Genomic DNA, 11,111 nt, shown 5'->3' with positions numbered 1-11,111 from the left:
CCTCCCTCCCTCCTGTTTTGTTTGCGACTGAATCTCATTCAGTCAACCAAGTTGGCCTTGGAATTTTGGACGCGCACTACCATAACTATCATTTAAAAAAATTTTTAAATCATTTTCTTTAGTTTGTGTTTGTGGTGGGTTTGGGTGGGTTCCTGCACAAATGTGGAGGTCAGAGGCTAGCATGCAGAGTTCTCCCCCCCCCCCATCCCAGGGGACCTGGGGATAGAGGTCCACCGACCCTTTACCCACTGAGCCATCGCCCCATGCCCCACCCCCACCCCCTCATTTCTTTTTGGATTTTTTTGGAGACAGTTTCTTTCTGGGTAGCCCAAGTTAGTCTAGAGTTCATTATGTAGCCCACGCCTCCAACTCCCATGATTCCTTTCCTGCCTGTGCCTGCCGAGCCTGGGTTTGACAGGTGTGAGCCTGTGCTTGCTAGCTGCCTGCTGACTTCAAACTGCTCCTGCTGCACTCACCCGCCTTGCTCACGGCAGCCGGGCTTCTCTCTGCCTCGTTTGCAGTCTGACCTTGCTCAAATGCACCCTAAGCTGCTTCAGGCCAGACGCCAGCAGTCCAAGGCTGACCCCGAGGCTTCCTCAGCCTGGGAGGGCCAGGCCCAGGGTGGGGTGAGATGGGACAGTCCCGCTGGTGCCCCCAATTAGGGCCACCTGCTCAGGCTTCCTGGCTGGGCTCATTAAATCCTCGGCCTCTCCAGCCTTGTCTCCTAGTCTTCGGCTTTGTGCTGACAGAAGCGGTTTCTTCTCAGTCATTCTTAAAGGGGGCAGGCCCTTTCCGAGGGAACATTTTAAACACAATTACACGGACGACAGTGATTCTAAAATACACTTTACTAAGCACTTCCCTTTTTATTTAAAAACACTTGGGTGGCACTTGTCAGGGGCTAAGCACCTTGCCGATCTCATCTCATTTAATTCTCACGCTAACCAGGTCACCGGCACCATGGGCACCCGGGTGACAGGCACTCAGAAATGAAGGCACCCGACGCAGCAGCCTGACTCTGCTGGAGGCCTGGGTACCTTAGGACCCCTGGGTGTCTCTGGGACGCTCACACTGCAAGTTCTCTGCAGGGCCCCCATTGGCCAGCTCCAGGGTAGAGGGTGAGCAAGGCCCTCCCCACCACACCTTCTGATGGCAACCCCAACCTCAGTTCCAAGCTCAGGCAAGTCTGGCATTGTTTGGTTGGGGGTCAGCATTTTGGGTACTTGGTTATGGAATGCAGTGGTGTTCTGGGGTCCTGGTTACCTGCTAAGCAGAAAAGTGTCTGGTCTGGTGTGTGTGTGTGTGTGTGTGTGTGTGTGTGTGTGTGTGTGTGTGTGTGTAAATTGGGCGTCTGCAAAGAGGAGCCTTGGACCTGATCCGACAGAATACTTCCTCCACGGTGCTGGGAGGGAGTTGAAAGAGGGAAAGTGGGGGCACTCCTGGCTCTCCCTGACTCTCTTGTAGCCTAAGACTTGCCCCCTCTGGCTGTCCCTTCCAAGACAGAACGCACTCCCCAGCTCCTGAGCTCTGGTTACCTAAGCAAGCATAGGAAAAATGTCACTCATCTGGCTTTTTTTTTTTTTTATTTTATTAAAGATTTCTGTCTCTTCCCCACCGCCGCCTCCCCTTTCCCTCCCCCTCCCCCAATCAAGTCCCCCTCACTTGTCAGCCCAAAGAGCAATCAGGGTTCTCTGCCCTTTGGGAAGTCCAAGGACCACCCTCCTCCATTCAGGTCTCGTAAGGTGAGCATCCAAACTGCCTAGGCTCCCACAAAGCCAGTACATGCAGTAGGATCAAAAACCCATTGCCATTGTTCTTGAGGTCTCAGTAGCCCTCATTGTCCGCTATGTTCAGTGAGACCTGTTTTAACCCAGGCCTTTTCAGACCCAGGCCAGCTGGCCTTGGTGAGTTCCCGATAGAACATCCCCATTGTCTCAGTGTGTGGGTGTACCCCTTGCGGTCCTGAGTTCCTTGCTCGTGCTCTCTTTCCTTCTGCTCCTGATTTGGACCTTGAGATTTCAGTCCGGTGCTCCAATGTGGGTCTCTGTCTCTGTCTCCTTTCATCGCCTGATGAAGGTTAATATTCAGGCGGATACTCATCTGGCTTTTATTTCTGTGTGTCTGTCTCCCTCACGGACCGCAGGAGTGAGGCTTTGGCATCACTGTGCCCTTGGTCCCTTCCCACACAGCTGGTGTGTGCTGAGTGCTTGCCAAGACACTGATGGGGGGGAGCGCTTCCAGGCCATGTGCTGCCCTGTCTCCACAGTTTTCTGTGGCCAACTCCGCTGATGCCCTCACTAGCCTAAGGGGTTCCTTTAATCCTATTTGAGGCCTAAGGGGTTCCTTTAATCTTATTTGGGGCCTCAATTCAGGAAAATCAGGGTTCATGGCTTTGATGAAGAAAAGAATTCCAGGCATATCCTGTTTGAAGCAGAGTTGGAGATTTTATTAAAGGTAATAAAAATGGGTCCACATCCTCAGTTGCTGCTCCTCCAACTCCTAGCTGCTCCCCAGCCTCCAATGCTGGTCCCATCCCCTCCTTTAAGGGTCCAGTTCATCCTTCAAGCTATCACCAGGACCCCAGCAGTTTCTCAGCACCCTCTTTGTGGAGAGTGGGTCACCCCAAGAGCCACCTAGAAAGGAGGCATAGGATGAGAGCAGAACTCAGGCAAAACAGATGGGGCAGGGTACTCTGCAATGGCTTGTCTTCATGGTCAGCGTGACTGGATTTAGAGTCACTAGGCCACTGGTGAGTGCGCCTCCGGGCACGTCTGCGAGTGTGTTCCCGCAGGACGAGCTGAGTGGAAATGCTGTCTTGAATGTGGGCAGCAGCATTCCTGAGACCCATCAGAGTAGAAAGAGGCTAGCCTTGATTCGTTCAGGTTCACAGTTTGGAAGGTTTCAGCTCAAAGTCTGGGGTCCAACTGGGGTCTGTGGCAGAGCAGCAGGGCATGATGGGAACTTGCGAAAGAGGAAGCTGCTCACTTTATGGCTGGCAGGAAGCAGAGAAGAGGAGGAAGGACCTCGGTTCCAACCTCCCCCTCAAGGACATCTCTCCCAACTTCTTCCCACTGCTTCCCCCAGCCAGCAGCACCAGCTGGAGATCTAACACACGCACTGCTGGGGATGTTTGGGAGTCCAACGCTTGCAGACCCGATCCTGCTCACGGGCAGCAGAGTGTGGGGGAGAAAGGGCAGAGGCAGAGGGCCAGCCTTCACTCAGAGACTGAGGCAGCCCCACTGCTGCCGCAGCCTGGGACTACAGCCCAGGGCTCACTCAGCGGAGGGACAAGTAATGCACAAAGCACAGGATGCTGTAAGACAAAGATGGCCTCTGTACTGTTTTAACCTTGGCACCTGACAAAGGGACACCAGAGGCTGGGAGGAAGATGGAGACACTGGGAGACAGACAGGGAGATGGGAGACAGACAGAAGGGAGATAGGGAAGCAGGTATTTCCCAAACCCGTTTAACCATGCAAAATTTCACATGTCACAGAAAGTGAGGAGAGCTGGCCCATGAGGTTTCCCCAGTCTGACTTCTGATGAAGTTCACAGTGAGCCCCAAACATCAGCATGACATTGGTAACGGGACTTAGTATTTGCTGATGGTCCGTGTGTGTGTGTGTGTGTGTGTGTGTGTGTGCAAGGGAAAATGCACAGAGGTTGTGTGGATTGCTCTGGGAGCTCTGGAAGGTGTGTGTGTGTGTGTGTGTGTGTGTGTGCGCGCGCGCGCGCGCACAATAGAAATGCACAGGGGTTGTGTGGATCGCTCTGGGAGCTCTGGAAGGTGGCACATCTGTACAATCCAACCTCAACCAAGATTGGAGCATTATCTACACTCTAGAAATTCCTTTCATGCCACCGCGCGCGCGCGCGCGCGCACAATAGAAATGCACAGGGGTTGTGTGGATCGCTCTGGGAGCTCTGGAAGGTGGCACATCTGTACAATCCAACCTCAACCAAGATTGGAGCATTATCTACACTCTAGAAATTCCTTTCATGCCACTTGCTAAGGAATTGTCCCTGTGCATCCTGTGTGTGTGCGCGCACGCGCATGTGAGCGCCTGCGCGTGTACATGTGCACATTTGTTCATGCACGGGGCACACACAGGGGTAGGAAGACAGCTCGTGGGAGTTAGTTCTCCCTTTTCACCACCTAGGTTCTGGGACTGAAGTCAGGGAGGTCAGGCTTGGCAGCAAGGGTGTCTTAGGGTTTCTATTGCTGTGAAGAGACACCATGACCATGGCAACTCTTATAAAGGAGAATTAATTGGGTTGGCTTGAGGTTTGGTCCATTATCATCATGGTGGAACATGGCAGTGTGCAAGCAGACAAGGTGCTGGAGAGGTAGCTGAGAGGTCTACATCTTGTAGGTAACAGGAAGTGATCTGAGACACTGGGTGGTATCTTGAGTGTTTATGGGACCTCAAAGCCCACCTCCACAGTGACACACTTCCTCCAACAAGACCACACCCCCTGATGGTGCCTCTCCCTTTGGGGGCCATTTTCTTTGAGATCCCCACAAAGTGCCTTTAGCCACTGAGCCACCTCAACAGCTCCACGTGGCCTCTTGAGTCTGGATCTCTCACTGAACCCGGAGCCTGCGTCACTGCCTGCATCAAGTCTGATGATGGAGTCCATTCCCTAGGGAGGAGAACCAACTTTTGTGCACGCGGAAGAAGAGAACCAACTTTCACAAACTGTTTTCCGACTTCCACATTCTCAACACAGCGTATGATGGCTTGAGCATCCATGCACACATGTGCATGCGCGCACACTCGCACTCTAAATAAATCAAGTATAATATTTTTAAAAGGTTCAACATAGATGGATATGTCTTGATGAGGACTCTGCCTTCTGTTCCCCTCCGGCGGCTGGGAGTGCCATGCATGAACTGCTGCTTAGCGCAGAGTGTCTATGCGACATGGCGGTCTCCTGCATTAACAGCGACTGAAACATCTGTGCGGGTCAGGCCAGCCCCTCCATAGCTTCGTCACCCAGCTCTCTGGTCCACACTGCGGGGACTAAGCTGTGAACACTAAGTGCAGAGTCTCTCTAGCCCAAGACAGAGCTGCCCATCTATGATGGGCTCCCATGATGGGGATCTCAGGGTTGGCCTGGTCCCTGCCTGTATTTGTGTCCTGGCTCCAAGTTGTCATCTCTGTCTCCAAACAACCCCCTCCACCCACTGAACTCTGCTGCCTGGGCATGTGGTGACAAGGGCTTATCTGGTCCACAGCAGGTGACATGTGGGCTCTGACCCTCGCGGTGACATCACAACTCGACACTCCATGTCTCAATCCTCTTAAGACTGGACTCCCTTTGGCTGTCAGATTCTGTCATTCCCCACCCCTGACTTACAACTCCGATCCAAGCTGTCACATTTCCAGTCTGGTCCCCGCACCCCAGACAAGTCACAGGAGCCTGAGGTTTGCCAGTCGCTCATGTCCTGGGGTCCAGAGGTGGTTGGATTTGCGAGTTTTCTGAAAAACCATCCCTCAAAACTCCCTGGGATTTGGGACTGGTAACAGCCACTAATCACTGTTACCCAGAACTTCTGCCTTCTGGGTACCTGCTTGGTGACAAGTGTCCTTACAAGTTCCCTGTGTCTGCTGATGCAGAAAACCAGCTCTCCGCTCAAAGGGAGAAAGGGGCAGCTTGTTCTGGAAACTAAGGTGAGTGTCTGTGCCCTGGAGCGCAGCGCCAGCGCACCCTAAACACGTCCCAGCGTGGCTATAAAGGATGGCGAGTAACAGCACAAAAGAAAATGGACTTAGGCTCTGGACTTGCAGCCTCCCGACTCTACGGTCACGGCCTTGTGGAATCTCATCACGGTGTGGCCTCCTCTCCCCCTTATCTCGTAGATGAAGAAACTGAGGCTCAGAGGTATTAGCCAGTCCTTACCACACAGCTCCGCGGAGGTCTGACTCCCAGGCTCTACCCTATGTCACCCATGGGGACACACGGGGTCCTTTTCTGCAGTGCAGTGTGCCTGTGTCTCTCCTGCATTCTGAGCTCTAGCGGCGCTGTACCCCACAGGTCCTGGCTCTGCCCGGCCCCTCAGAACCCTGGGCAGCACCAGCCAAGGTGGCACAAGTTGTGAGTTCAATACTCGCTGTGGAGGAACCTGAGCAGGAAAAGGAGGTCCAGGGGCTCCTCAGAGTGAGGTGGTCAAGGGGATGGCAGGAGAGACTGTAGAGCGGGCTCTGGTTACAGAGGTTGGGGTAGAGGGACTTCAGCAGCAGAGAGGGGGCCTGCAAGGTACAGTATGCAATAAAGACAAGAACCAAGGTGACGTCAGAATTTAGCACCTGTAGGAACCACTCCTGACAGAAGATTCCCAGTTCTAGCTGGTTCCAGTCACGTCTGTCCCCACTGTGTAACTCAAGGCCTACTGTTTGCTTCTCTGGGCAGTGGCCCCACCCTCCTCAGAAGCTTCCACTTCCGACACCCCAGGCCTAAAGACTGTCCCACCAGCTCTAGGTGTGGCAGGCAGTGCACAGTCGGAACCAGGGAGTCAGGAGGAGAAAGGGGACACACAGAGGACTCTGTTGTCCTTGGCGGCAGCCTGGGGGTGTGAGCACAGAAATTTCAGAACAAACTCTAGGCTGTTTACCTGTGGGCTCTGTTCCTGATGGTTATTTACTTTCCTTCAATGCTAGGAGGGAAGGAGCTGGGCCTCAAGGGCCTTAGCACACGGAGGAGAATCGCAATGCTAACCGATTCTGTCAGCCACTCAGCCAGCTTGCATCCCAGAGGTCACTGGCTTGCACGGCAGGCAGGCGTGCAGGAGACTTGGTTACAGAATGGGGGGCAGACGCTCGCTCGAGCACCGTGTCCAGAAGCCGTGCCACCACCACCGCCCTAGCGGCCAGCCCACTCAGAGGAGAGCGGAGGAGAGCCTTTCCCAAAGGTCTAAGGGCCATGGCAGAAGAAAGCGTGGGGGAGGAGCTATCAGGCCCTCAAGGTCATGGGAGCTCTGAGCCAGGGCCAGGGTGAGCCCTGCTGCCAGGAACACTGGCTGCTTCTCAGTGATCTGGGAGTTCTGGGGTCCAAGACTCAGTGGACCCCAGTTCTGTCCCTACCATGTTCTTAACCTCTTGGGTTTCTGTCTCTCTGACCCCAGTTCAAGCGTCTGACTTTTCTATCGCTGTGAAAAGACATCATGACTACGGCGACTTAAAGAAGAAAGAGTTTATTTGGGGTTCATGGTTCCAAAGGCTTGGAGTCTCTGACTGTCACGGCAGGGGACATAGCAGCAGCAGGCAGACAGACAGACAGGAAGACAGGCAGGCAGGCAGGCAGGCAGACAGACAGACAGACAGACAGGAAGACAGGCAGACAGGCAGACAGGCAGACAGGCGGGCATGAGGGCGTGGTGGCGCCAGCCAGGGCCGAAGGCCATGTTGTCTTGCCACCTCATACCGGCCAGGAAGAAAGGACAGTTAGCCCTACAAAAGACATCTCTGAGAACTGAGCCGAAACCAAACCTGATGAAATCCCCTCCTCCACTGTATAAGCCTTTAACATTCTAAAACCCTCAGGGTGATGTGGAGGCCCCCAGTGAACAGGAGGAGGTAGGCGAAACTCTAGGCAGAGATTGCGCTCTCTGTGGGACACTCTTATCACAGGGTGGGGGCCTGGCAGGGCCTGCAAGAGGGCTCTGGGAGTAAGGGTGCCTGCTGCCAAGCCTGATGACCAGAGTTCAATCCCTGGAGCCCGCATGGTGGAGGAACAGAAATAACTGTAGTTAGCTGTCTTCTGACCTCTGCACGTGGACTGTGGCCTGTGAGCACACACCCATCCCCACACCCCCACAGACAGATCAGAGCTGTTCTGTCTGGGATATTCGGCAACCATAGTCCTGAGAGAAAAAACAAGTATGTTTCTTTGAGGTAAACACTGTTAGGATTGACTGCCAATGATAAAGTTTGAGTTTTCAGGCCATAATCAGAATTCAGGAAGCAGGGGCCCTTCCGGCTTCTCCAGCCTTGAAAGCCGGTCTCACAAGTGGCCAGGCTTGCGTGGTTACCATGGGAAGCGGTGCACTCGCGGGAGCGGCGCGAGGACTTTAATATCACCGAGTGCAGAGCGTGTGGTGGCGTTCCTAAGATGCTAGGCTGTAAGCCCTCCAGGCTCTGCCATATGTTAAGGTTTGAAGTGGAAGGCCCACAGCCGGAGTTTCTTAATCTCCTTCACCCAAAACAGCATATTGTCGGAGAGTTGATGCAGAAGCAGCTAAGAATCCAGCTGTCTGCGCTTAAAGCCACGTGACACGCATTGGCGGTGGTGCATGCGCGTTGGCGGTGGCGTACGCACGCGTTGGTGGGTACTTTCCTCATTGCGGTGACAGAGCAACTTAAAGGAAGGGGTTTACGGTTTGGCTCCAGGACGAGGGGACGCAGTCCACCACGATGGCAAGCAAGGCATGGCGGCAGGAGTGGGGGGCGCCTTGTCACACACCCACGGGACGGAGGCGGTGGATGCTGCTCTCAGGTCACTCACTTTCTTTTTTCAAAGTCCAGGGTCCCAGACACTGGAGACATCATCCAGTCAGGGAGGGTCTTCCCCCCTCAGTTAAACCCTTTTTGAAACCCCCCCAAAGATAACCCCAGAAGTGAGAGAGGTTTCCAAGGCGACTCAAAATCCACTCAAGTTGATAATGGAGGTTAATTATCACCCTCCTCCCTCCTGCTTTTAAAATAATTATCTTTCACAAAAATACATTACTTTATTAATATGAACTTAGGTGATTATTTTTATCTTAAATGAGTTAGTTAATTGAATATTTTAAACTTTTCTTAATTGATTTCATGTGTTTTGTCTGCATGTATCTACACCATGTACATGCAGTGCCCACAGAGGTCAGAAGAGGGTGCCAGATCCCCTGGGACCTGAGGTCCAGATGGGTGTGAGCCACAATATGGGTGCTGGGAATCAAACCTGTGTTCTCTGGAAGAGCCGCCAGTGTTCTTAACTGTTGCGCCGTCTCTTCTGTCCCTTGAATCAAATATTTAAAAGCTTCTCAGTTTTTATTTTGATATATCAAAAACTGCTGAAACCATACAAATTTTGGGAGTCTTTGATAATTTTTATCTTTGAGTCAGGGTCTCACTGTGTAGCCCTAGCTATAGACCAGGCTAACCTCCAACTCACAGAGATGCCCCTGCCTCTACCTCCTGAGTTCTTCAAAGGTTTGTGCTACCATGTCCACCTCAATAAGGTTTGTTTTTGTGTTTTTTTTTTGTTTTTTTGTTTTTGTTTTTTTTTTTTTTGGACAAGGTCACACGTATCCCAGGCTGGCCTCAAACTTTATTTTTAGTTAAACAACAACAGCAGCAAAACGACCTTGAACTTCTGACCCGTCGTAATGACGTGTGTGTGCCACCACACCCAGCTTTATGAGGAGCTTGGACGTGGGACCCAGGCTTTTGTGCATGTCATACAAGGACACTGTCCACCCAGTTACATTCCCAGCCCAGGTTTTAAGACACAAAGGGTCCTGGCATGCCAGGGTGTAAGAACTGGTTGTCTGGGCATGTGGGAAGGAAGAAAACAGGCATTCCATAGCCTGGTAAAGGCAGGCTAGGGCTTCTGGTCAGGCAGCACCCTGAGGAGACATGCTGGTGACACTGGGAACATGGTGGACAGGAGCTTGTCCCTATCGTTGGGACTGACTGTCAGGGAGACCCCCACATGGCAGGGAGACCCCACAGAGCAGGGAGACCCCCAGGAGCTGAAGAAGAGGCAAAGACCATGAGCACCTGAACAACAAGGTAAGCCACTTCCTGTAAACAAAATTCAGGACCCATGTCCCCATGTGTCAGGTCTAGAGGCCCCAATGTGGTTAACACCCAAGCCTCTGCCTGCTCCTTGTGGCGTGGGTGAAATCTTCTGGAGAACTCTGCCCTTGGGGCCCCTCCGTGCTGACGTCTCTGACATTGGTTTGACCCACCATGCTGGGACTGAAATCACGCAACACCGCCTAGTCCAACTTCACCTTGCACCTCAGCACAAACCTCAGCTTCTTTTCCAAGCCAACATCCCTGCTGTGTCTCGGCCGCCTGAGGAGCACAGGACAATGTTCCCTCAGTCCCCACATCGCCCTGTGCTTCTGTTGTAGGTCTAGGCCAGCCTCCCCCAGTCCCCTGCCCCAGCCTCCTCCCTCGGCCTCTCCTCACACCGGCCCCACTGGTCTAAGGATGGCTTTGTATGGTTAGGTTTTTAGCCCGTTGGGGCTCCATGCTCCACCTTGACCACTGCCCGGCCCCTCAGCGGTCAGATTAGCTGCTCCTCTGGTCTCCAAACCTCCACGGGACGGTGCACGTCCTGCCCACCTGCTCTACCCAGCCCCATTCTGGGCTCAGCTGTGCCCATTCAGAGGCCTTTACCACTCAGGTTCACCAGTGACTGACAGGTTCATCACCAGGCCCATGGGCATAAGGTGTCCTTGCCACACTTTCTTCCAAAGGGGCTGGGCAGACTGAGGCAGGGGAGTGCTCTCCCAATAATCTTTGTAACTGTCTGTCTCTCAAAGTCCCCATTCCCCTGAAAGCCACTTAAGTATGCCTAGGAAACACTCTGTGCCCCCTCTTCCCTAGGAAGGTCAGATATGGTGGCTTGTTTCTCAGCAGGACATCAGGACATCTCCCCCCTGGTGTGTGTGGGGGAAGGGACCAGCTCTAGGATGGTCTTTCTGGCTTGTCTCTTGACGTCCGCACAGCCCACCTGTGTGGCAACCATGAGGGGGCAAGTGAATACTGAGAATGTTGGTGGATTGCCAGCTTGCGCCCTTGCATGGGTGACATCATCATTTCTGTGGGCAATGGCTCCAGCCTTCCTGTTGAGTGGCGTCGCATGCACGACATTTTGGGGTTCCCTGGAGCAGAGCCTGAGTTGAGGAAGGACTTGCTCTTTCTGAGGTGAACCCCCCAAAAGGAGGGTGGGGCAGAGTGAGCTGGAAGAAGGACAAGACAGCCAGTGTAGACTGTGGGCTCCTGGCTCCGTCTCCTGGGAGCTGGAGGAGACCACACCCCGCAACTGTTCACTGGAAGTAGGAAGTTGTGGTTGTGGTCCATCAGCTTCGTCCTCGGCCATGAGCGGTGAGGACG

Source organism: Alexandromys fortis, unplaced genomic scaffold (genome assembly GCF_014885135.2).
Source record: "Alexandromys fortis isolate MF-2015 unplaced genomic scaffold, M_Fortis_MF-2015_v1.1 scaffold_9, whole genome shotgun sequence".
Taxonomy (NCBI): Eukaryota; Metazoa; Chordata; class Mammalia; order Rodentia; family Cricetidae; genus Alexandromys; species Alexandromys fortis.
The sequence above is the reverse complement of the archived record's forward strand: the minus strand, read 5'-3'. Positions refer to the sequence as shown.